Below are 26,869 nucleotides of genomic sequence, written 5' to 3' on the forward strand. Positions count from 1 at the left end.
ACACACACCTTCGCATTGCCCTCTCCACCATCACCATTTCTGGGGGAAGTCTCTGCACTGGTGGACTTTGGAACCCTAAAGACCGGTTCCAGGATTCCTTCAAGAAGATGGGAGGATTCTTCTGTCCAGTGAGCAAATCGTTGTCCATGCCTTTGAATGGAACAACAGGATCATTAGCACATAGTAAACGAAAATACAGAAGACATTGAAGTTTCCTGTGTGAAGGTACCCTTCAATGCAAAACCTCTCCATTATCTGGAGGCACCACCAATGGCGAATGGTTGGCATCTCCCACTTGAAAAAACAGGCAAAAGCAAGTATAATAAAAATTACAAGTGGCTAGAAGAATTTCAATGTAATCAACCCCCCAAAAACAAAAATAAACATACCTGGGAAAAGGTAAATGGGGTTGATGTGCTGATGCAGAGGGCATACTGTAAAACATCAAAAAACTGTAACACACAGTTTGAGCCATGAGTAAAAGCTTTAAGTAAGCAGTGAATACCATCAACATGAAGATCCCACAGTCATGTCCGTTGGACTGAAGAGGAAAATGCTAAGAAAAGAGAAGCAAAAAGACACATGTAAAATTAGAGAAAAGTACAACAATATATGAGCGATAAATATGTGTTTTACTGCAAACATTTTACACTTTGATAATTACAAACATACTTCAAGGTCTCTCCCTGTCTTCTCAGACCATGGCCCTGGATCAATAAAGGCTGCAATGCGTCTGCATACATTTGAATTATAAATTCAGATTAAGGTGACACACTGAAATATGCAAGTAGCCTGAGAACGAGGCTTTTATGAGCACCTAGCCTGAGAACGAGGCTTTTATGAACACCTAGCCTGAGAACGAGGCTTTTATGAACACCTAGCCTGAGAACAAGGCTTTTATGAAGATATTTCCAAAGAGACAGAACTGGCAATAGGCCACAACCAGTGAATCAATATAGCTTGAACCTAAATATATTTTTGTAGGCCTCGTCACCAAAACCATCTGGTCGAAGGGAGTCAAGAAACACTATCTCTCTCTGTTTTACCAGTAGAACCTGCAATTGATATTCTTTTTATTATCAAATCATTAAAAAGCAATACATATACATCCTTCATTGAGATCATTTAAAATACAAAAATTGTCATTACGCAGAGGAGGTAGTGATCAGCAGCGTCCTGTTGTTGGCTCCATGCTGGGAAAACTACAAGGTCTTTCGTTGTCAGGTCCTAATAATACCAATATGCATTAATATTACATCATACATGTTGTATACACTGAAGAATAGAAAGAGTGAGGAGGACAGCAATATAGATAAATTCACGAAAATACCTACAGGCAGTGAACAGAAAGGATCCACATCTGCCTTCCACAGGGGCACCACATACAGATTGAAGATGTGTATGTCTTTTCCCTTGTGAAAACAGAAAAGAATGATGTTAAGCATTTCAATTGTTTCACAGGGCGTAAATATGAAGATCTAGGCAATTTAATTACAAATCTTTTTGCCGTTTCCTCCAATATGTAACATAGCTAAATGAAAGAAAATTAAAATATTTCAGGAGAAGTTATTAGATTTGGGGCAGCAATGTGAGAATGGAGAGGAGATTAAATTAGCAGAGCCAGTCAGGCGCAGATTCAGAGCAAAATATGTCAAAGCATACAAGAGCCTCTTGAACTGGGTTCACATCCCGTTCCCACTTTGCTCCAGAAAAACAATAGGAATGCTCCCGCTGCCAGTCCCTTGAGGAGTATTCATGGTCGTTGAGGAGCTCCCCTTCAGATAGTTGCTCATCTGGTTGTATATATGATGACAACATTTTTTCAGTTATTCTCTCTCATGAAGTAAAAATATGAACACAAAGACACAGAAGTGTGGAACATCTAAAAGCACTTACTTGTTAACCTATAATAGGGCCTCAGTCTGGACACATTGACCTTCATGGTTGTTTATCCCTTCAGCACAGTGTGGCCACTCCCTTTTTTGTAATGTTTCCAATCTTGTAAGGTCCTCTGTGCTGGCTGGTCAATGTGTCCCCTGTACGTGGCCTTTTTGAAGCCCCTGAAATCAGACATTCATCCCCAGCCTCAACAGTTGCGACACGGGTAAATTTGCGTTTCCGGTCTCCAAAAGTCCTTTGCTGTCTTTCCTGTGCCATTTCAATATTTTGAAGAACCTTCAAAAATAGAAATGCACTTTAGGCAAGATTGTAAAAAAAATCTTATTTCTAGTATTTTCTCAACATTTACAAACCTTGGTATTAAGATTGTGTACTTCAGTCAGCTGTTTATCGATTTCATCCTCTGCATCACCAACCTCAAAGTTGTCTCCCATTGGACAGGTATTCATTATCTCGGGCAGACGTGGGTGACGGTGGAACAAGAGGAAGTATGGGGTGTATTTGGTTGAAGACTGATAGCAAAGAAGTTCATGGTTATCTGTTTTCAGATATTTTGTGCAAATGAAACACTAGTGTACTACCTGCTTGGCAGTGTTAATTCCATAAGCAACTGCAGGAAGGTGAAGGTCCCAGTCATTATGGCTTTCGTTGACGTACTTCCTCAGAGCACGCTTTATATTTTGATTTGTCCTTTCATCCTAAATGAAAGATATGTTTTTTCATAAATAAAGCAACTTGATTTAAACATGGAAGTTCTTGCAAAACACAGGCTAAATACCTGTCCATTGGTCTGGGGGTGGTATGCACTGGACACAGCATGCTGGATGTTCAGCAGTTTAAAGATACTGTCATTGAGCTGCAGGGAACACATAAATATCTTCAAAGGACTGAAGTTTGCAAAAATGACAGAAGAGAAGATGGATAAAATTTCACCTGGTTCACAAACTCCTTCCCCTGATCTGTTATTATTTTCTCACTAGGCCAAACGTGTACAGCTTAGAGATGAGTGCTGAACAAACTTCTACAGCGGTCTTTGTTCGTAGAGGTTCAGCAACCACCCACTTTGTGTACAGATCGGTCATAGTGAGGACATAGTTGTGTCCCAGAGAGGTCTCTGGCAATGGCCCAATCAGGTCCAATTCAAGAACCTCCCAGGGTTCTTTTACCTACCACACAATAAAAGAACAAATAATAGAAAGTCTGGATCCAAAGTGAGTTTGAGTCTTATATAGACAACGCCTTGTATCGCTTGGAAACATGCAATGGTAACCGATGAATGGGTCGTTAGTTCCATCGTTAGCCTGTAATATCTGAACCTGTCTATGATTCTAGGGGTCGGTCGTTAAAGGGGGGATTGCCATTAAGGGGGGGATTGTCTCCTGTAATACCTGAAACCTGTCTATGATTGTTAAGGGTTGGTCGTTAAGGAGGTATTGTTCACCGGCTGGGGCGGGTAGGTCCCTCGTTCCTCTGTGATGGGGTGGTGGGTTTGGTGATATCTGGAAGGGATCATGTCTATGATTGAATTGTATGTTTTTGGAAGCTGGAATCTGAGTCCACCACCTCTGTTTAAAGTTGGTTTTTCTCTCTTAACATAGATGGCTTCCTTCACGCCCCTCTCAAACCACCTATTTTCTTTATCCAGAATATGGACATTCTGGTCCTCAAAAGAATGTCCTTTGTCCATAAGGTGTAGGTGTACTGCGGAGTCTTGTCCAGAGGCGGCTGCTCTTCTGTGTTGGGCCATGCGTCTGTGGAGAGGTTGTTTTGTTTCGCCAATATAAAGATCAGAGCATTCCTCGCTGCACTGAACAGCATATACTACTCCGCTCATATTCGGTCTGGGGGTTTTATCTTTAGGGTGCACTAGCCTCTGTTTAAGGGTTTGGTTTGGCTTGAAATGTACTGGGGTCACACAGAGGTGGTGGACTCAGATTCCAGCTTCCAAAAACATACAATTCAATCATAGACATGATCCCTTCCAGATATCACCAAACCCACCACCCCATCACAGAGGAACGAGGGACCTACCCGCCCCAGCCGGTGAACAATACCTCCTTAACGACCAACCCTTAACAATCATAGACAGGTTTCAGGTATTACAGGAGACAATCCCCCCCTTAATGGCAATCCCCCCTTTAACGACCGACCCCTAGAATCATAGACAGTTTCAGATATTACAGGCTAACGTGGGAACTAACGACCCATTCATCGGTTACCATTGCATGTTTCCAAGCGATACAAGGCGTTGTCTATATAAGACTCAAACTCACTGCGGATCCAGACATTTGAATTGAGAAAGCTTCCTGGAGAGGTGGCGAAACGTCTTCAAATCTTGAAAACCAAGCCCAGTGGATTTTTTGAATTTTTACGGAATGACTATGACCTGGATGACTGAGAACCTTCATCAGCAAATAATAGAAAGACATAATGGAAAGGGGTTATATTGACTTATAAAAACAGTGCTTGTGTTTCAGTCTATAAATTAAAAAAATTAGAACCTTGATTGAATGTAGAACCGGTGCTACAGTTTTCATTGGATCATTTATTTGGCAGCGGTGACAACGCTTGACCTGAAAGGAAAATTTGTTTGTGTAGTTGATTCAGGCTGATAAACAACAAAATCAGCTAAAGACAACCTATAGCTTCTACTAATTGTGTATTACATTCTTTATGCTAAAAATCTTCAAAATTAAAGGTGATGGAAGGTATGAGCCATAATTAATTTGTTTTACATTACCCATTCATCAACATCCTTTGTGATGGTGAGCCAATAATACCCAGCAATAACCCTGTCTCGAGTGGCCCTCTTGCCATTGTGGTTGCCAGTACCAGGATTATTGTGGCACTCCATCAAGACAAATGTTCTTTCTTTCTCAGAAAGTACCACAAGCCGCATGAACTGCCGTCTGGGACCAACGTAGAAGAGTCTGCTGTCTGTTAGAAGAATGGTTGGATGGAATGATATGAAAACAATATAAATAAAACATATTTTATGTTTTTTTTCATGCAAAGACATAAAATTTAAAGCATACAGATATTTTTGTGCATCCCAGAGAAATGCAGTAACCCAAACAGCATACAAGATAAAATATATAAATAAATAATTTAAAATTGTAAAAAATATTATCGCATTTAACATTTTAAATATATACTTTTACTTTGACCGTAACATGCTTGCTAGAATAAAAAGTGAAAGAAATAAGAACATAATCTTCTTAAATGTGAAATATATTCTATATTGGATTTAAAATTGAAAAGACTGCTTTCCCAGGGACAAAAAAAATTGTATCATTCTTATTTAAACATTAAATGGACTAAATAATTATTAAATGAATATTTTTTCTGGCTGGTTTTACTTTTTAATTTTCTTACCTTTAACTTGAAAATGTGGAGACATCCTTTTTATTTTTTTTCTGGAATAAAAATCCAAATTTTCGGGAAATGTTCCCTTATCAATGAAAAACTGCAGGTCACCAAACGTAGCAAATGAATCCATTGTGGGATCAGTACTGCTGGAGTGCACCGTTAAGTACAGAGTAAATCAAATATTTAAACAAATTTAAATATAAACGCTGTGTGACATATATTTGCGTATGCTCAGAGCAGTCAAAGTAACTATCACAAGACAATTGAACTTTTTTATGTATTTCTGTTTTTTTATTTTTAGAAAATGCAATATTGACGAAAATACAAAGATATACAAAAAGAAACCCATGCCTCTAAAAAATACAAAAGAATAAAAACGTAAGAAAAAGGAAATACTGCCACCGGAAGTTATTCTGTTCGCGCAGGCGCAAATGAGCTGATGGTACGGATCGTGCTTCCGGTACAGATGGGGTAATGACAAGCATTCTCGTGTGCTCGTGTACTCGTGACACGTCATCAGTCTCAGCCCGAGTACCGTTCCAATTCTCAAGAACGGCAGATCGAGAACGCACTAAATCCCCGGATCACTGCATAAAAAGTGAGATTTTCGTCCCCGTAAACCCCCGTAAACTCCCGCAGATCTCCCTGATTTTCGTCAGTTTCCGACAATTTGCAACCCGTGCTTGTCCGCGTTTGTCGTGCCACAAATTGTCGGAAACGGACTCTGACGTATGTGGAGAGCGATCAGCTGTACTAATGGCCCTAATTAGCATATGAATGCAGCAAACCCGCGCGGCTGGCCAGGTCTAGCTTGAATAACCTACTCAGTATTGGCTGAAACCACTATTCTCAAACAAGTAAAATTGCTCGTGATTGGCAGCAAAACCACACGTGGCCACGCCAGGCTTTAATTTTCTTACTGAGTATTGGACGGAACCACTTCTTTTTAAACAAGTAAAGTCGCTCGTGATTGGTTGGCATATATATATATATTTACATATAAATTTACATATATATATATATATATATTATATATATATATATATATATATATATATATATATATATATATATATATATATATATACATATATATATATATGTATATATATATTCATTCATATATTTATTCATTCATATATTTATTCATTCATATGCTGTGTATTTATGTTATCCTACACTACTACACAATTATTAGGCTACCATCAAGGACATGAATGAATTTATACAGGAAATGAAAATTTTCCAGAAAGCTGTTTATGCAAAGAAAGAGCTTTATTAAAACACACACAACTATATACAACGCGTATCCAAACACATGCGTATCTAAAAATTACAACTCCGTGAACGGTCCGTTTGCCTCCTCGGGGTTGGAGGTAACTGGCAGCATTCCCTCCGAGGCAGGTCCGATGCGCAGATGCCTACTGTGCGTGGCCCTGTACTTCGGCATCGCTTCTAACCGGGACTGCAGCTTAACACAGAGTTCAGTGAGATCCGGCCTACGAAATGGCGGCGACCGTACAATCCATCCAGAGACACCGTCAATGACGCCATCTTCTTCGTCGGACATGAGGCCGACGGTGGCGGACCTCCAGAGTTCCACTTCCTCATCTGCTAGCACACTCTGCCTCGCTTTCAGCAGCTGAAAAAAAAAAAAACAATGAATCAGCGCACTGCGTATGGACACAACACATCTATTAATGCACCTGAAAAATAGTCACCAAATAAAGTCTTACCCTCTTTCTTCTGGCCCGACTCCGAGCAGATTGCCTGGCAGCCTCCGTAAGCAACGTGTTGGCTGGCAGCGTATATCTGAAGCTCCTGCGTACCGTCTGAAAATACGTCTTACAGGCAGCTGGAAAACAATTAAATGAGAGTGGTATGAATAAAAAATCAAATGCAAGTCACAGTAACAAGGAAGGAGAAAACATTAAAACAAGTCACTTACACACAATGTCATCTTTATCAACATCGAGCAAATCTGGACCTGCTGATATGGCTCCGAGCAAATAGGAGGTCTGTGAAAACAAAATGTAAAGCTATGATCGGTATCCATCCGTATCCATTTCCTTTTACCGCAGAATGAAAGCATATTCTTTAAATCTTATCCTTGCTCCGGTTCATAGCGCCTGCAATTAGTCTCCGAGTTGTGAAGACGGCGTACTGCTTCCTGTGAATCACAAAAAATACACTTTAATAAAGCTTGTTCTTGCAAGGCTACTATTAGCCGTAGCTTTAGGCTAGGCTGTTATTAGCCGTAGCTTTAGGCTAGGCTGCTATTAGCCGTAGCTTTAGGCTAGGCTGCTATTAGCCGTAGCTTAGGCTAGGCTGCTTTTAGCTTTGCAGGCAGTAATCGAACATATATTTACCGCTAGCATCTCTTCTTTGAGTTCGTCTTGTTCGATGCAGAGTCGCCATCGCGTCCAAGAGGAGTTTTACCCCGAAATCCCCCATTCTCCGCTCCAGACCGCCTGCACAAAGCAAAGCATACATCCTCGGCTGTGGCTGCACACCGCGCCGCTCTGAGTTTCTTGGAGATCGTAGAGCGCATGCGCGAGATGAACCAGGGTTTCCGCGGATCAATAAAAATAATAAAAAAATCATTCTTTTTTTTTTTAAATCAAGGCCTTAATTGGCACTAAAATTATTTAAATATGTTTATCGAAGTATTTATAATTCTTTAATAAAAAATGCTTATAAAAACAATTTCGTCAGATATATTATATCGCTCCAGGCGGAGAAAAAGCTAGAGGATATATATATACGTATATACACTATATTGCCAAAAGTATTTGCTCACCCATCCAAATTATTGGAATCAGGTGTTCCAATCACTTCCATGGCCACAGGTGTATAAATTCAAGCACCTAGGCATGCAGACTGTTTTTACAAACATTTGTGAAAGAATGGGTCGCTCTCAGGAGCTCAGTGAATTCCAGCGTGGAACTGTGATAGGATGCCACCTGTGCAACAAATCCAGTCGTGAAATTTCCTCGCTCCTAAATATTCCACAGTCAACTGTCAGCTGTATTATAAGAAAATGGAAGTGTTTGGGAACGACAGCAACTCAGCCACGAAGAGGTAGGCCACGTAAACTGACGGAGCGGGGTCAGCGGATGCTGACGCGCATAGTGCGAAGAGGTCGCCAACTTTCTGCAGAGTCAATCACTACAGACCTCCAAACTTCATGTGGCCTTCAGATTAGCTCAAGAACAGTGCGCAGAGAGCTTCATGGAATGGGTTTCCATGGTCGAGCAGCTGCATCCAAGCCATACATCACCAAGTGCAATGCAAAGCGTCGGATGCGGTGGTGTAAAGCACGCCGCCACTGGACTCTAGAGCAGTGGAGACGCGTTCTCTGGAGTGACGAATCGCGCTTCTCCATCTGGCAATCTGATGGACGGGTCTGGGTTTGGCGGTTGCCAGGAGAACGGTACTTGTCTGACTGCATTGTGCCAAGTGTAAAGTTTGGTGGAGGGGGGATTATGGTGTGAGGTTGTTTTTCAGGAGCTGGGCTTGGCCCCTTAGTTCCAGTGAAAGGAACTCTGAATGCTTCAGCATACCAAGACATTTTGGACAATTCCATGCTCCCAACTTTGTGGGAACAGTTTGGAGCTGGCCCCTTCCTCTTCCAACATGACTGTGCACCAGTGCACAAAGCAAGGTCCATAAAGACATGGATGACAGAGTCTGGTGTGGATGAACTTGACTGGCCTGCACAGAGTCCTGACCTCAACCCGATAGAACACCTTTGGGATGAATTAGAGCGGAGACTGAGAGCCAGGCCTTCTCGTCCAACATCAGTGTGCGACCTCACAAATGCGCTTCTGGAAGAATGGTCAAAAATTCCCATAAACACACTCCTAAACCTTGTGGACAGCCTTCCCAGAAGAGTTGAAGCTGTTCTAGCTGCAAAGGGTGGACCGACGTCATATTGAACCCTATGGATTAGGAACGGGATGTCACTTAAGCTCATATGTGAGTCAAGGCAGGTGAGCAAATACTTTTGGCAATATAGTGTACCTTCCTGTCCGCTTTGATGGCCTTGTGGACAACGCTCTCTTGTACATTATACAGAAGCTCAATAAAACCTTCCTTTTCAAAGGGCATTAGCCAAGCTATGTTTTTTGGGTCATTTTTTAAATCTCTGTCTTCCATGTGTATACCATCACAGTAGTGTAGGGGGGGATTTCAACATGCTACATGTTGGGATCTGGAGATCTGCCACCTTTCTCCAGCAGAGAGCGCCCTGGGTCTCCTGAGATGAAGCCACCTACACACATGAGGCTGATTCACCTGATTAGGAGACCAATTACTTAAGCAGCGGCCAGACCTGTCTTCAGCGCCGGAGTGTTGACCAGTTTTGGTTAGCGGAACCTGAGCCTCAGCTTGTATTAAGAATCTCTGTCTGCTCTTGAGAGCAACCTGATCCTAACCAGTCTCTGTCTTCTCTGCTCATAGGAAAACCCGACTGAAGTCTGTAGCCCTGGAGGAGCTCATGTTTGGAAACCTGCCTGCCTGCCCAGAGAAGCCAAACCTGAAGATCCTCAGTCTGAATCTCCCAGTTAGTTCTCAGGAGAGAACTAGGAGGACAACTCAAGGTCTGAACTTCGCTAGCCTGAAGCTAAGCTCTGCCGCTGCTGAGCTCTCTGCTGAATCCACAGTCTCTGGACCCAACCGGTTCCCTCTCTCCACCGATCAGTCTGAACCTCATCAGGTACAAATCAGAATCAAAGCTACCTGGCTAACCGAACAATCCCTCTCTGCAGATTACTCTGTGAAACCAGTCCCGGACCAGAACCAGAACCTGATCAATTATTACTCTTTGTGTGCTTCTCAAAATAAACTGTTAAACATGGATGACAGAGTCTGGTGTGGATGAACTTGACTGGCCTGCACAGAGTCCTGACCTCAACCCGATAGAACACCTTTGGGATGAATTAGAGCGGAGACTGAGAGCCAGGCCTTCTCGTCCAACATCAGTGTGCGACCTCACAAATGCGCTTCTGGAAGAATGGTCAAAAATTCCCATAAACACACTCCTAAACCTTGTGGACAGCCTTCCCAGAAGAGTTGAAGCTGTTCTAGCTGCAAAGGGTGGACCGACGTCATATTGAACCCTATGGATTAGGAACGGGATGTCACTTAAGCTCATATGTGAGTCAAGGCAGGTGAGCAAATACTTTTGGCAATATAGTGTATGTGTGTGTGTGTGTTTACATACATACAGGAGTCATGGAACTCTGCTTACAGCTCCTTCATATGTCATGTACACTAATAACTTGTGTACATGGTTCTTGTTGATGGCATTAAAATAATTTCAAATAGCATTAAAATAGCATTAAATTAGAGTAACTCATTCCTGTATGAACCCTGTGAGCGCTTAATTTAATATGACATATTAAAAAAATCCCACCATCATCCAGCATATGTTCAGTTTCTGCCCAAATATATATATATATATATATATATATATATTTTTGTAGATTTTTGTAACGGGGATAAGGATAATTCAAAACTGCTTTTTTTGAATGAACTTGTTCACTACTCCCAAACTCAGCATCTCTTTTCATTCCTGTAATAAGAAGTTTCTTTTGAATGGATTTGATTAAAGTTTAAGTCCCTCGGTATAAAATAAATATTTTGATGGAGATGAGAAATCTGCTTCCTCATTGGTGAATAACCAATAGTTTGGATCCAATCATTTAAATAAACAGTGTTAGTTTTTTTTTATATATATATATATATAAGAATTGTGCTATAATTTCTAGTCACCGATCTGTTGCTGCTATATTTTAATTTGAGGAACCGGAATTTGTCGATGTTCTTTTTCCTGTTTGGTGCGATTGCAATTGCGGATCTTGACCTGGCCGGACCTTATGACCACAGTGTACCAATCTTCTGATGGCTACTGTTGAAGAAAAATTATTATTTTTAGTCTTTTTTTAGAATATTTTCTTCCTTAACACTACTTCCAACAGGATAATGCGCCATGTTATAAAGTGAATCATCTCAGACTCATTTCTTGAAACTTTTCCACTTAAGAAATTGTGAATTGAGCACATTGACAGACAACATTTTATTTTTTTATCTTAAATGCAAATTTTTTTTTTTTTTATAATTACTGCTCTAAATGTATTGCTCTGTCAGCTAAAGATCTGTTTTGGTCTCTATACTTTAATTAAATAAATAAATTCAAGCTAAAATTTAAGAGTCTATACTGAGCCTGATCTCTTTGTATCAGAGATTTTCTTACCTTTTAGAAAAAGGTCACTTGGAGTAAAACCCCCCCTGCAAACCTGATTTGCATTTGTATAGCTCACAGCATGTTCATTTACATGTTAAAGCCTCCCCTAGAATTCCATGGGGGGGAGGCATGGGGGGAACACTGCCTAAGAAAGTCCACGTCAATTTCTGACAATTTACGGGAGTTTTCGGCAAAGCCTACAAATTGCCGTAAACTGCCGCTAACATGAAGTTCCACGACAATCTACAGTGCCGCATATTGACGAAAATCCCACTTTTCATGCAGTGGTTGTTGTTCTCGCCCTGCCCTCTTTATCGAGCATGCATCAGAGCAGACTTTTGCGTTCTTCAGACTGACCGCTTTCCCAGAATGCCCAGCGGCCGCAGCTTCATTCGAGTCAGCGCTCACAGTGGTAAGTTAAACATTCCCTTTTCTGCTGCTGTTGTTCTTCAAAAGTACGTTTTGAAATCGTTTGAGGCGATAACATTATACATTTAAGCATTCCTGTGTGGTCTGTTTACAGAGTTAGTGCGAAAAAAACAAAAAAAAAGTCCGACGTTGAGCGGGCCAGAGTGACCAGCAGACCTCCGAGGGTAACCGCAGCTAGGGCTAATGTTACTCCGTCTGTAGTGCACTTATCTCGGTCAAGTTATGTGTGAACTACCGCTCGTTCTGATGGGGGTTTTTTGCTTTAATTCTGCCCAACGTCCATTTGTTTTGTGTTTATCTGACTGCCTTGTGCTGCTTTATTAACTCAATACTTGCTGGAATAAATTGTAAATGTCTCCAAAGGACAACATTAACATCCAGATAACATCCATCATGGCTGAACGTGTGGAAAAAACGCATAACTGTAAGCAGAAGAAGCAGTTAGTTATCAGCTATTATATAGGTTGCAAAATGTGTTTGGTCTGTGTAAAGTAATTCATAATTTACATTTATATTTTAAACAGGTACCACAGAAGAAATCCAGGCCCTTATAAATTGGCGCACTGAAAATGACAGCCTTTTTACTGGAAAAAGGAGCTCCTCCAAAACCGGATGGGAGTGAGTAATTTTAATTTATGTCTGCCTAAATGTCCATCTTCAGCTCTTGTAACTCTAAACTTGTTTTTTTTATTCAACTAGTGATTTTGTGAGAGCCTCTGGCCTGCAGGTCACAGCAAAGCAGGCCAAGAAGAAGTGGCACAATTTGGTGCAAAAATACAAGGTAAAATAACAAAACTCCCTGGATAATATTAGCTCACGTTATGTATTATTCACACCACATTTCTGGTATTACCACAGAAAACCCAGTGTTGAGGGATTGTACAATTGTACAGATTGACTAAAATGATAAACCATTTTTCAGGAGCTCCGGTACCCACCTACTGGGCAGAGGGTTGAGGCTGGTGGTGTGACTGCTGCCACCTGGCAGTGGTATGAGGTGCTTGATGCTGCACTCCAGGGGCAGCACAATATCAGTCCGCCCCTGGTTGTGGCCAGCAGCTCGTCTGACTCTGCCGGTGGGGGGGTCACGACCTCAGCCTCTACCCCTTCCTCAGCATCAGGAAGGACACAGAGGCAGGCCAGGAAGAGAAGCAGTGAGGTCCTGCTTGACTTATTGAAGGAGCAGGCTGAGAGGGATGAGGAGAGAGAGAGGGCAGCCTTGGCTAGGGAGGAAGCCAGGGACAGAGAGGCTTCTGAAAGGGCCAATAAATATTTGGCCCTTTTTGAAAAACTTGTTCAAAAATTATAAATAAAATATATAAATGTTTTTCCTTTCTAAGTGAGTTTCTTCTGAGTGTGGACACAAATAATTGAGAGGAGAAGAGAGGGAAAGAAAACTAGTAACGGTATGTTAAAAAAAGAAATTTATTCAACTTTTGAACAGATTCAAGGTTTAACATATTCAACAATTTATTAACAGTTACTATGGTTTAAAACAAAGAAATAACTTCTATTAACATCTTACACAACTAGACAACACCTACAAACATACAATTAAAAATAGTTGGAATGGAAATGTTCTGATTATTTAACATATTTCTACAGGTAGTAAAAAAAAAAGAAATGAACCAGCATGTGAACATGACTACATCTGACCTAGGTTAGGTCAGATGTAGTCATGTTCATTTAAACATGCAGCCAGCTGTGCTGGAGCAGAAATCTGGGCTGCCAGTCTGGCTCGAGGCAGCTTCCAGACAGCTCCCTGTCTTCAGCCGCTGGATGGCCATCCTCTTCTGGATCCTCCTCCTCCTCCATGTCAACCTGGTCATCTGCCTCAATACCAATATTATGGAGGATGCAGCAGGCGGCGATAACCTTTGGGGCAAACGTCGGGCGGACCCCCCAGCCCCAAAAGAAAATTGATGCCCCCCCTGTCTTCAGACCACCAAAGGCACGCTCAATGATGTTTCTTCCCTTTGGCGTGGTGCCTGTTGTAGCGTCCTCCATTTTCCCTGCCCAAAAATTTTAAAATTAATTTTTAATTAAGGTAATTTCTAATATGTCTTAAGTTTTATCCAATTAATAATTTTGGGTTTTAATTTTGTATCATTGTTGGCTTTTTTATGCAAGAAGGAAGAGATTTTACTGGCAACTGGCTGGCGATAGGGGTCAGGAGGGGATGGGGTACCGAGGCCGGGATCCACCATCACCGGTAGAAAAAACCCCTCAGGGGGTAAAAGATTTTTATACAAGGGCGAGCGCCCAGTACCCGTGAGTAAAGGACAGGGGCTTACATTTTGCCGAAATTAAAATTTTCCCAAAAACTTTCCCTGGGGTTCCACAATGCAAATTTAAGGGAAATTTTTCTGTTTAAACCTTTTTTCCGCAGGGGGAAAACCCGGGCCCCCTCCCCAAATCCTTGGTCTTTTTGGGCCCCCCCCAAAAGGGGAAAACAATGATTTTTGAAGATGCTTTTAAAGGGAAAGAAAATATTCTAACATATTAATTTTGGAAAAGGCTGGCTTTTATTCTTTTTTCCCGGGGCCCCTCGGCGACGCTTTTGGGGGAAAAAACCCCCCCATTTTTTTTACGGCCAGAATTATGGTTTAAACCAATTAAACAACAAAACTTAAAATAAGAAAATCCAAAAACCCACCAAAAAACTCAGCCCCCAAAGCTACATTCCTTCCTACGGGGGGAAAAAAAACAAAACCAAAAGACATTCTTTGGGGTTTCAAACAAAAACCCCTGAATTCTTTTTAAAAATTTTATCCCTTTATCTAACCCATTCAAAAAAGGGCTCCCCGGTCACCCCCAACCAGGAAAGCACTCGGGCCTGAGCTTCACCCTAATTTATGAAAACTCGGGGCATTTGTTTTTTGTTTTTAAAAAAAAAAAGGCAAAAACTTTCGGGATCATTCCCATCCAAAAACACAAGATCTTTCACGAAATTTAATCGGGGGCCTTTTTCCTAAAAAAAATTAACCACCCGGTTTTTTCTTCGGAAAAACTTTTGACCTCTGAAAAACGAAGCTCTCCTGCAGGCTTAAAATTTTTCGCCTTCAGGAGAACTCATTTCATGGCCTGGTGCTCTAAAAAACTTACCCCCCCAAAACCCTAGTTTTAAATAAATTAACACAACCTTGTTCAAATTAAAAAATTTCAAAAATTTTACACATCCATAAATTAACTTTTAAAACTAAAAAATAAATTTTTCTTCCGTCCTTTTTTATCAGCACCCCACCCAAAAAAATTGTTTTAACCTTTAAAAAAACCAAAAACCCCCCCAAATACTCTAAAACAACCCCCCAAATTAAAAAAACCCCCTTTTTAAACCCAAACCCCATTCCCTGCCTTCATGTTCTAATTAACTCCACTGAAATTAAAAAAAATGTTCTTCCCCAAAATTTATATAACCTAAACCCAAAAAAAAATTTTAACCAGAAAAAAAAAACAAAATACATTTCACATCAAACTAAAAACATAAAAAAACCCCCCCCCCCCCCCCCCCCCCCCCAATTCCCCTAAAAAAAAACCCCCCCAAAAAATCACCCAAATAAAATTAAAAAAAACCCCTAAGTACTGTTCAAAAAATCCAAAAATTGGAAAACCGCCACAAAAATTACAACTAAAAAACCCAACAAAAAAAAAAAAATAAAAAAACTAAAAATAAAAAATTTTTTTTTTCCAAAATTTAAAATTTAGATTTCTCCTATGCCCTTCGAATTCTTTCAAAAATAAATATGTTTTTCTTTTGTCAGGAAATGATCCAAAAACGCCAAAAAGAAACGAATTTTCTTAAAGAGTTCGCAAAAAAACGAAAACACGCAATAAAAAAAATAATTAAGATGATTTGTAGCCTGATCCTTCAGGTTTCCTCCTCATTTTGAAACCTCAGGTTTTCCACCTGAGTGTCCGTTGCTCACTGAAAATTGGAGTCTTGTGCCAATATAACAGTGAGTTTAAGGAGAGGTTGCAATCTCCTTTTCTCAATGGAAGGACACCAGAACAGGATTATTGTGCCTGTCCAGGCCTTTTAAGCCTTGTAATTCAGGAAAATGAAGTGGTTTTGGCAGACTTCTGCCCGGAAATGCAGATCCTCCTCCGCGCTGTGATGTGCCTTCAGACACTCCTCGACCGCAGGTTGAGACTGTAGATTCTCCTGTATGCCCTGCAGCGTGCGCCGTGGCTCCTCAGCTGACTCCAATGGAACCACGTGTCTCCTTTCCCTTGTAGACGGACAGCATGAGATGTACTCTCCACGACTCGGTATGGTCTGGCGAAGCGAGGTTCAGACCACTTTCTTTTGATGACCATCAGACGCACCCAGTCGATTCCCCGAACTGATCCCGAGCCTGGACGTTCCTGTGTCGTCTGGTATTTTGTAAATTCTGCTGCCAGGACCTGTAACTCATTGAAGAAATCTTTATGAGATAAATGTGCAAGCTTACCTTTCCATCCTGGAATGCGGGTAGCAGGTCCTGGAAACATCCGTCCTGTCTGGAGCTCATATGGGGAGAACCCTGTTGATTGGTTAATGATTGATCCTACACTTTATGACAGCTTCACTGTCTTCCTTTTGTATTATAAATCTGCTACTTTGGAGCTGTATTTTAACAATCCTTTGACCCTCTTTTTATATAAGGCTTACATGAGAAATGAAAGTTTCCTATCCTGTTGAACCCAAAACTTAACTGTATTTTAGAAGCAGTTCCATAATTGTTAATTTGTAAATCTCCAATTTAGACCAATTTAATTTCAATCATCATATTTTCTATTTTTTTAAACCTTAAAAAATGATCAGCCTGCTTTACATGAGTATAGTTAACCTTGTCACTAAATATCAAAAATGACCTACTTTATTCCAATCATATTCTAAATCCCAAAAATTTCAACCTTTTTTACCTTTGATCCATTTATTCATTTGAAAACCTATTTATAAAATATTTAATTGAATAATGTATTACCCTTTTTATATTGTTTATAAATTATCAATGCCTTTTCAGTTTTGGAGAGAGATTCAATACAGCTAAATTTATTAAATGATGTAAATCTTTAGTTTAGACCTTCCTGAATGTTTTAGTTAAACAACTTATTTTAAATCATATGAATAGAGATGCAACAATCCAACAATCACCTTCCTTAGTTTAAGAAACACTATTTTATGTAAATTATTTGATAGTCAATATTTTGTTTAGTATATTCAATTTATAAATTTTATTTATTTCATATCCAAATAGTTAGCTCATCTTTAATGCTGCTAATACACCGTAAAATATTTAATGTATTTTGATTTAACTTCAATAACCTCTTTTTCCGAAAAGTAAAGAGAGATCCAAACTAAAAATTTGCTTATCAGATCAATTCCATTCATGTCCCCCTGTTTCTATAACAGAACAAATGTTCTGTCATAGAATACAATAAAAATCCTATACAACTCATTGAGATGATATCCGCTATCACCACTAACTTTAGCCTCATGTAACACAGTTGGATGCAATTCAAACATGGTGTCCCAGATGCTGTTACAATCTGCACACCTCAAGCAAAGAATTTAATGTTTGATTAAATTTATGAAATCAACACAGAACTTGGTGTCATTTGCTCAGTAAGTCAGTCTATAGACACCCAATCCACTTTAACACCTTAATTTTAAATTCCATTTAAATTTTAAATTTATTTTTACTGAATGGTAGCCTCTGTACTATGTAAATAAAATTTAGATCATCTTCCTTAGTAGATGAAGCGTAACACACAATGCAATTCAGCTATAGTTAAAAAAAATGTAATTGCAATCGTTAGTCCCTGCCCATTCTTTTCAGGCAGGAAGGGAAAAAGACACACTAGCATTTTGTGAGACAAACAGAGTGAACCATGGAGGAATGCAGTGTCGTAACAGTTGGTGCACACCAACCCCCAACTGCATTGTAAAACCTCTGACCCCAGGAGATGGGGTGTCCTCAACACTTAGAATTACACTGCAGGGCTTCAGGACGTGAAGACAACAGGGCGCATCAGTGCTATATCTAAAATAAGAAGAGAACAATGGCATCACACACTACAAAAATTTAAAGAAAAGAACTTATTCACCACTACCAAGTTGTGTTGGCACCCATTTCGTCTCCAACCTGCAGACTGAAGGGAACCCCAGGAGTGGGCTTTGGCGCCCAGGTCACATGATCAGAGGTGAGAATCCAGGATCAAACATGAGAACACACAACAGGACCACCGCTGAGCGACTTGCCATGCCCCAATTCTTTATCTGCTGAATCAGAAGGTGTCCAGAATAGCAGTCATTCCTGGAGTGCAGAAACATCTGGATACAGTCCCGCTTTGATGAACTTTGGTCAGCCTTTCGTGGTCGACAGAGCAGGACATAGAAACCAGCAGACCAGTCATCTACTGAAACCCCCGTCCGGGTTTGTCTATGATCTTTGTGGTCCCGACTCACTGCTGATTCCCAGCCGTAGCAGACTCCCCCAGATAACGCTTGAGTCCCTTTTGTTTTCATCCAGGCATGAAAAGCAACACTCAAAAGAGACATCTGTTGCCAGGTCCTGTGAGCAGCACTTTGCCCTCACGTGACAGCAGGAAAACAGTTCGCCTTCACTGACCTTCGTAATCGCTCAACAGCGTTTGGCTTTCATACAGCAGTCCAGCAGAAGATGGGCCCAGTTCAGCATCATCATGTCTTTGTTCAGCAACAACAGCGGCCTGATGCTGTAATCAAGAAGATCCCTTCAAATACATCTTCCCATGATCTCTGAGCTCAAAAGACCCTTCCCCCAAGATTGCCATCAAGTCAGAAGGAAGGAGAACTGCCAGAGAAAAAAATAATACAAAGTAATTAAAAAGCAAAACTTATATTTGCCACATTTTGTTACTTTCACTATTATAAATAAAATTTATCTTGTGATGCATCCTCCCGTGTGGCGCTAGATTTGTTGTTGTTATAGCACCAACGGCCAACTGCCCCAAATCCTGAACTGCAAAAAATAAACATAGAAATCTGTTAAAATAGTCCACGATCAGATGTGCCAGAATTAAGAAAATAATGACACTTACTGTTCAAAATCAATAAACGTCAATACCTCGATGACATTCACTCTGCTTGTGCCAAATATCAACTACAAATTCTAAAATCAAAACCTCACAAACTCATTAAAGAATTAGAACAAACTCTAGAATGTCCTAGTACTGATACTTATAAAAGTTGTGATGGAATTGCCCTTAGTCAAATAATTATGAATTTCATATTGTTCTACTAAATACCAAACATCCCTATCATTGTCCCACGCTTCAAGACAAAGTCCTATTTTAAAATTTCAGAAATTATTTACATTTTATTTGAATTCCATAGCAGTTTTAACCAAAATTTTCCTCAAAATTAACAATTTACACCCAACTGTATATAATCAAAGTCAGCAGTGATGCAGAAAACTATCAACAATTTTAAATGTAAATAAACATGGCATAGATGTTATTTGAAACCGTTCAATTTTAGATGATCAAATCTAATTCAGTAGAAGCTTCTACATCACATACATCATATTTTAGCAAAGCAGGAAGGCCATATGACTCTACATTAAAGAAATCCATAATTCACTATTGTTGAATCGAAAAAAATCAAAATTATTGATTATCTAATTTACCATTAACCATATCCAAAAATTTACCAGGAATTAGGGTCTACTTCTCCTTCTCCCCCTGTTGATATAATAGAATTATCATTTTGAAAACAATTTGGAATCTATGTCACTTTTATATAATAATTTGCTGAAAAAACAAAATTTTATAAGATGTTCCACCATTTCTCCAAATCTTCCATCTAGTATTCAAACTAGACTGAGATTATGTAAATTTCAAAGTTCCATCCGTAATATCTTATCTTTGTAACATCCCCCTGTGTTTTCTTATTTCCAAAAGAAAAACAATTTAGAGGTGGAAAAACAAAAATGGAAGAACTTTCCCCCATTATGCTAAAATTTCAACATGTCCAATCAGTTACCCGTAAGAAATATAAACCAAGTTTATTTAGTTAGAATTTAGGTTAGTGTGTTAGTGTTGTTAGTCAAAGTGGATAACATAATTTCCTAATAACTACATCTATCTGCTTTAAGCCAAGGCTGAATTCTCGTTTCATAATAAGTTCACTGCACAAGCAGATGATTCAGCTTTAACCAGATTGTGACACCAAAGTATGTAATCGTCTTTACCTTAAAATTGTCCGTAAAGCAGTAATAAAAACATATTTATGAAACAAAACCTTTACTGTCCCTAAATAGTTTAAAATAAGAAAAATATCACACAGCTACACACTAAACTGAGGTCATATTTACACAGAGCATCCTAAAACCCATCAAAGGCCATCTGCCTACACATTCACTGTCATACACACTCAAGCAGACTCATCAACACCCCATTGTAAGAAAGATGCAGGATGTTACCCCAGATCTCAAACCAAAATTCGCCCTGTGAAAGTCTTAAACACAATTATTATAATACCATGGTTGAAAAAGAAAAAAAAAAGACATAATTATCCAATAGTTCTAATATTGTTCAGTTTTGAGTGAACCCTTTTTTTTTTTTTAAAACTCCATATTATACACACAACCGTATTTCATGATAGCCCACTGTTATTAAATGGCTACCTAGACCCCTGTAGGAAAACCCAAAAACCGTTCATGTGGTCATGTAATATGCAAATTGGGCTGCACACGAAGATCGTCCTACAAGAAACAAAGTCATTCATTAGTGTTTCAACATGTCCTACATTAACAGTGTAGAAAACACTGTCAAGCAGAAAAACATCCATATGTTCTCATTTTTGTTCTCTTGTTTCAAGCAGTGAGGGTGTTCCCTCTTGTGTCAGGAAACCTAGAAATTGAAGTGATTGTCAATGTTACAATATTATAAAAAAAAACAATTGGATCATTCCAGTGCTCTAGCCTGGAACTGCTGCCACACATTTCTCCCGCTGAGAAAGTAAAAACATCTGTAAATCTGTTATTTTGTACTTTTCATTTCAACACAAAACACAGTTCTAAAAGTAATTCACATCAAAATCCAAGAATCCTGAAAGCGTGAGCTGGAAATAGCACAGAACTGAAGCACTCCCAAAATGCAAATGGGGGGGTCAATCAATCCCCCTGCTGTGAAACAAAACTTGCATCCAAAACGGAGACACCTCTGTCCCACAGAAGCACATTTTAACAGAAAGTTAGTAATACAACATCCAGCAAAAACATTTGACAATATTTCATAACACAATCTTGAAACACAAATCACTTCCGCACAATCTCAGCACAATTCAGACACAGACAGACGAATAGACAGCAGCGCGTGGTGGAACATACAGTACTGTATAACGGGGGGAGACAGACACACAGCAATAGATCAACCCGCAGCCAAGCACGCACACAAACACAAAGAAACATACAAAACACAGACAACGTTGTAGTTCAGTCAAGAAAAGACAGAAAAGAAAAGAAAATGTCAGGTGCCGGTGAAAAGAATGTATGACGCATCTTTTAATTTTCCAATTTCACTTTTACAAATCCCTTTTATTCTCATTTCAACTTCTCAGTCCTACACTTCAGAGCTGGGTCAAGCTCGAGGCGAAAATAAGCCTCAATTTAGATTATTCGATCAATCAATCCGCCCAGTGACAAAAGTTTTTTTTTAATTCTTTTTCAGCTGGGGAGAGCGATTGAACCCGTATTAAATCAAATAATTTATCTTAGTCCTTTATACTATAAGCAACCCGATTAAGGGTGCCAAAGAAAGGTGATCCAACCTGCTATTAGTCCTTTATTTTCCACGAGTGATACAACTCGGTCCAATTAACCTGCTATTAGTCCTTTTCCATGAGTGATACAACTCGATCAAATTAACCCAAATAATTATAAGTCCACTGGAGATGAGTCGAAATCTCCGGGCTGATACAAGCCCCTGCTAATTAACACACAGACACCCGAAATTCTTTTTTAGAGGCACAGGCATTGTTCCTCAGGGTTATAGAATAAATTAATCTTTATTAATTAATCAATCAATTAATTAATTAATCAATCAATAAAACCTTCTTTTAAAAAACCCAGCTTAAGTCAGAGTTAACGTAAAGGCTCTGTTTTGAACTAGCCACAGTTCCCTGTAATGTGTATTTATTCAAATCCTTAAACAACCGACTCTTTTAGGAGGGATTCTATCTACCTCTGCAGCTTCTGAATTCTGTGAGGCCGCACACAGCAAATCAGCCCCGGTCCGACCACACGGCGCTTCAGACAACTGAAAAATAATCAAATACTGTCTTACCACACCGAAGCGTCGGGCCGAGACGGATCAATCAGGACCAAACAGCCGCCCGCCGAGACTCCAGAACCGGCACGAGCCCCCAATTGTTAAGGAAGAAAATATTCTAACATAGTTAACTTTGGAAAAAGGCTGGCTTTTGATTCTTCCCTTCTCCAGGTCCACTCGGCGAGCTGCGTTTGGTAATAAAAACCAACATTGCGTGTTGACGTCACAGAATTACAGAGTTTAATCCAATATAAGACAATGCATAAACTTAGAAATAAGACAATGCACAAACCTACACCAGAAACTGCAGAACAACAGAGACATACATTCCATTACCTGACATAGGAGGAAAGAAAGCAAAGACGTACAAGACATCTTTGGAGAGTTTGCAAGAGCAAAATCTGATTTTTTAGTTCTATTTAGAAAGCTTTATCCTCTTGTATCTAATCCATTCAAAAAGGGCTGGCCCTCGGTCCTCCAACCAGGAGCCATCTCTGACACTGAGCTTCACCTAATTTACTGCAAACATCTGGGGTCATTTGCTTCTTTGTTTTAACAAGAAAAGGCGGAAAGCTTGTCCTGGCATCTAGAATTCTTAAGGTCATAAAACACAAGATAAGCTTTCACAGAATTGATGTGGAATGCGGGGGCCTTTTTCCTGATTCAGTTTCACACCATCCCTGGTTGTTTATTCTGGAAGACTTTTGACCTTCTGTAAACCAAGCAGAAATCTCTCCTGCAGGCTTAAATGATGTTCGCCTTCAGGAGATACTCATTTTATGGCCTGGTGCTCTAAATACTTACCCCTCAATAGCCTAGTTTTAAATCATTAACACAACCTTGTTCAAAATTAAGAAATGTTCAAGTGAGAGTGTTTACACATGCCATAAGATTAACTGTATTAAAGTCTAAAAATAATAATTTTTCTTCAACAATGCCCATTAGGGCGTTGACAATTCTGTGCACCACCCGGCACACAGTGGACTGGGGCATCCCAAAGATGTCAGCTGTTGCCCTATATGATGCACCGCAGGCCAGCCAGTAGAGGGTCACCAGCACCTCTATCTCCTGCGGCCATCCATGGGCCTTCTGGATGGGCAGCAGCTGAAGGAGGAGGACGATGGTGGCCCTGTTTAGCCTGAAGGCTGGTTTCAGGTCCCCTTCATTAAAAAATGTTTGGAGGATTGGCACTGAGGTGTTAATCGTCACATATTTTGTTGCCGTTTGTTCCTGTAAATAAAAAATGCCAGATGTTACCATAATTGTTTTTTATATTCTTACCTTTTCACAGTGTAAAACTATACTTGGTTAACATTCAGATTCATATAATTCTCAAGAAAGAAAAGATAAAACAGTGTTGTAGAACTAGTCGAATATAGTAAATTTAACAACTGGCTCCCCTTCACTTGTATTTTTACAATTTAATCTAATCTGAATTTACTGCACGGAATTTATAATCACTGTAAAGGTGGTCAGACATAGAAATGACTCGTCCTTTCTTAATATTCAATGCTGTGAAGGTCAGTGGGTGCAAATAGCTTAACCCTACTGCCATACTGTTACTAATGTTAATATTGGGTTTTAGTTCTCATTATTTATAGATGACTAGTCACAATTTTAACGTGATTATGTGTTTAATGGCATCCTCAATGGGTTTTTTCTTTTTAGATAAAAGTAGGAAATAGGCTTTCAATCTTAAAATCCCACCAGTTGGTAAAGATGGGCGAGCAGAGCCTGCCTTCTTAGCCTCCTCAGCCGCATCAACCTTCTCCTTTTTCTGATTTGCCTCCTCAACTGCGCCACCTCCTGTTCAGCCTGCTGGTAAAGCTCACCAACTACCAGAGCAATAGCAATATTGCTTGTATTGCTCATTTTTCTTCTATAAAATAGTGATTTTTCTCAAAGATGTAATCAGCTCAACCACTACGACCAGTACAACTCCCAAAAAAGAAATTCCCGCCGTTGCTGGTTTTATACCCACGGTTTGGTAATTTTTTAAAATGTTTTTTAAGCTTTAGAAATTAAAAATATTGTTTTCAAAATATTTTTATAACCACGGTTCAGTAATTTTTTAATGTTTAAGCTTTAGAAATTAAAAATATTGTTTTCAAAATGTTTTGAATAAATAGTTTTGACTGTTAAAGAAACGCTAAAGAAAGTTGCATGTGATGACGTCACGAGTACGCTTCTGTTCCAATACACATACGTGCTCGCATTCTCGTCAAATCCGATCTTCCTGCATTATCACCAAGAACGGACTTGACGAGAACGCGAGTACGTACTCGCGTTCTCGTGAATTGAGAAACGCCCCTGGGCTGCATCCTCCAAGGACGCGGTCTACCTAGACTGGATCCTTCAAAGTCCTTGAAAATAAGGAGACCGCAAGAGTTTTGGCTGTGAATCCGACCAGGTCTACCCTTCGGCGGTTTTTACCGCCACAAGGTCTTCTTCTTCTTATGAGATTTTATGGTGGTTGGCAAACTTGTGAAATGTGCATTACTGCCATCAACTGATATGGAGTAAAGCAAGGAAACAGGAAACGATTCACCCCAAAAAAAAAAAAAAACTCTGTGTAACTTAAACCCACATAATACTAAATCACATTTGCCCGTATAATTTTAATTTACTTTAGGTCATCGTAACTCTGCCAGTTTTTTATGGTCCCATCGGTCCTTCCATCATGCTTCCAACCATCTCCCAGTTCAAATCTTTTACGTCCAGATATTTTTCTGCCACCGCAAGGTCTGTTGCTTAGCAACCGTGAAAGTTGACACACAAAGCAGGAAAAGAATGAAAACCAAAGTTTTCAAAACTGTTTGTTTATTTATTTATTTTTTATTGTAAAGTGAACAAAGACTACATTAACAAGAATTCAGAGTGGAATAAAGATTCCAACCACCAGGAGCAGGAACAAATAAAATCAAATGTGATGATAGAAACCTTAGTCAGTTAAATAACATGCTGCTGTCATTCTGCACATCTCTCATGTTGCTGCTATTTTCAAATATCCATTATTGTAAAAATGTCCATAGCTGCATATTGGTTATTTATTCTCCAGTTTTATTTTGTTAAAGCAATTTACAGAATTGTATTGTTTTTTTGTTTCTCTTCCCTATTATGTTATTCTTATACATTTTTCTAAGGTCCTCATTTGTGTGACCACTTTCAATAATCTTTCTGCTGCTGTAAATTTGCCCATTGTGGGAGAGTAAAGGGATTTTCTATTCTATTCTATAAAAGGGATAGAAACATATAAGTAAATCTGAACAATGTATGTATAAAAAAAATCTGCAAAATCTATAATATTCAACAACAAAAAAATTTTAGTTAAGCATATTGTGCAAAACAGCAATAAAAAGATAAAAATCCTATCAGATTTAGAGTCCCCATGCTGCAGATATATTAGAATCTGGCCTTAAATTACAGCCAAACCCATTTACACATTAACAGATAAAACCTTTAGATAAACCAAACATTAATTCAATTCAATTCAGTTTATTTATATAGCGCCAAATTCACAACACATGTCATCTCAAGGCACTTTACAGTTCAACCAGATTACCGCCACATATCTGACTCAATAACCACTAAACAACTATTTTCATTAATCTCAGACGGAACTATTAACTGACTTGTATTATATTAAACTGAACTTCCAATTTTCACCACTGTTCGGCGCCAAGTAACCTTTCTTCTGATCACGGCTTGCTTGGTCTCGCAATGAATCCTAGGTAAACTGAGGATACCGAGGATACTTCGGACCCGTCCTTCAAATCAGGGAAAAAGAAGGACGCATTTTAAGGCCCCATAACGAGGACTCTTGGAATCCAAACAGACCTCGGCGCCGCGCTATGACGTAATCGTACTTCGAATCTGGCCTTCTAAGGACGCGTCCTAGGTTTTCGAACAGAGCCTATATGCCTCCTTCTGACAGTACCTGTGTTTAATATGAAACAGTCCACTTTTAGTTGATAATGATTTAGCCCCACAGTGATAGCTACATTTTGAAATTGTCACTTTTTCATCATTCATATAAGACTTTATGAAAACAAGGAAAGGAACCCAGCTTCTGTCATCACCCTTCTTATCCAAAATACAATGAAGGATTTTGCACAATGTGTAGGATATGAGAAATCCGATATGTACATCATATTGATGTGACGACTGCGGTGGCAGACGCTAGGTCAAAGCGCACTTGCCGAAATAGCTCAGTTGGGAGAGCGTCAGACTGAAGATCTGAAGGACCCTGGTTCAATCCTGGGTTTTTGCATATGCCAATGTTGCACTTCAGGATGTACCTGAGTACTTGCTCTTCCAAAGGGGTCTAAGTATCTCAAGGGCTTTGCTTCACCTCAAATGGTAAAATCAGAACTTTTCACATACAAGGACAGTTGAGCGCAAAGGTCAAGCTTTTAATTTACATTGCAGTCGACTCAACTTTGAGATATAATTTAACTAATACATCTATGTGTTTGATCTATTAATGTGTCATTCCAACAGTTAGTATAGCTACAGATGAAGATCTGAAGGTCCCTGGTCCAGAGGCCTGGCATGTTGTTTATTTTGTGGCTTATTACTTGATTGTTCCAAATGGATTTAAGGATCTCATTGACTTTACTGCACCTCAAA

The 26,869-nt window shown here is 39.5% G+C and overlaps 3 long non-coding RNA genes and 1 other non-coding gene across 4 annotated transcripts; 1 reads left to right on the forward strand and 3 right to left on the reverse strand.

Moving 5' to 3' along the window:
• Positions 1 to 509: 509 nt before the first annotated feature.
• Positions 510 to 1,403, reverse strand: LOC119781836. The gene is made up of 4 exons (XR_005280611.1): positions 1,335 to 1,403; positions 1,150 to 1,227; positions 673 to 733; positions 510 to 556 (listed from the first exon to the last, which is right to left on the reverse strand). It is a non-coding gene; the product is annotated as an uncharacterized LOC119781836 (long non-coding RNA).
• Positions 1,404 to 1,977: 574 nt separating this feature from the next.
• On the reverse strand, positions 1,978 to 2,505 carry LOC119781833. The gene is made up of 3 exons (XR_005280609.1): positions 2,481 to 2,505; positions 2,253 to 2,411; positions 1,978 to 2,175 (listed from the first exon to the last, which is right to left on the reverse strand). It is a non-coding gene; the product is annotated as an uncharacterized LOC119781833 (long non-coding RNA).
• Positions 2,506 to 2,513: 8 nt separating this feature from the next.
• LOC119781834 lies at positions 2,514 to 2,870 on the reverse strand. Its single transcript, XR_005280610.1, has 3 exons — positions 2,833 to 2,870; positions 2,678 to 2,755; positions 2,514 to 2,597 (listed from the first exon to the last, which is right to left on the reverse strand). It is a non-coding gene; the product is annotated as an uncharacterized LOC119781834 (long non-coding RNA).
• A 23,567-nt stretch (positions 2,871 to 26,437) lies between these two features.
• On the forward strand, positions 26,438 to 26,510 carry trnaf-gaa. Its single transcript has one exon. It is a non-coding gene; the product is annotated as a tRNA-Phe (tRNA).
• Positions 26,511 to 26,869: the final 359 nt, after the last annotated feature.

The sequence above is a fragment of the Cyprinodon tularosa genome, unplaced genomic scaffold (assembly GCF_016077235.1).
Source record: "Cyprinodon tularosa strain WSP-4 unplaced genomic scaffold, ASM1607723v1 ctg1825, whole genome shotgun sequence".
In the NCBI taxonomy this organism is placed as follows: Eukaryota; Metazoa; Chordata; class Actinopteri; order Cyprinodontiformes; family Cyprinodontidae; genus Cyprinodon; species Cyprinodon tularosa.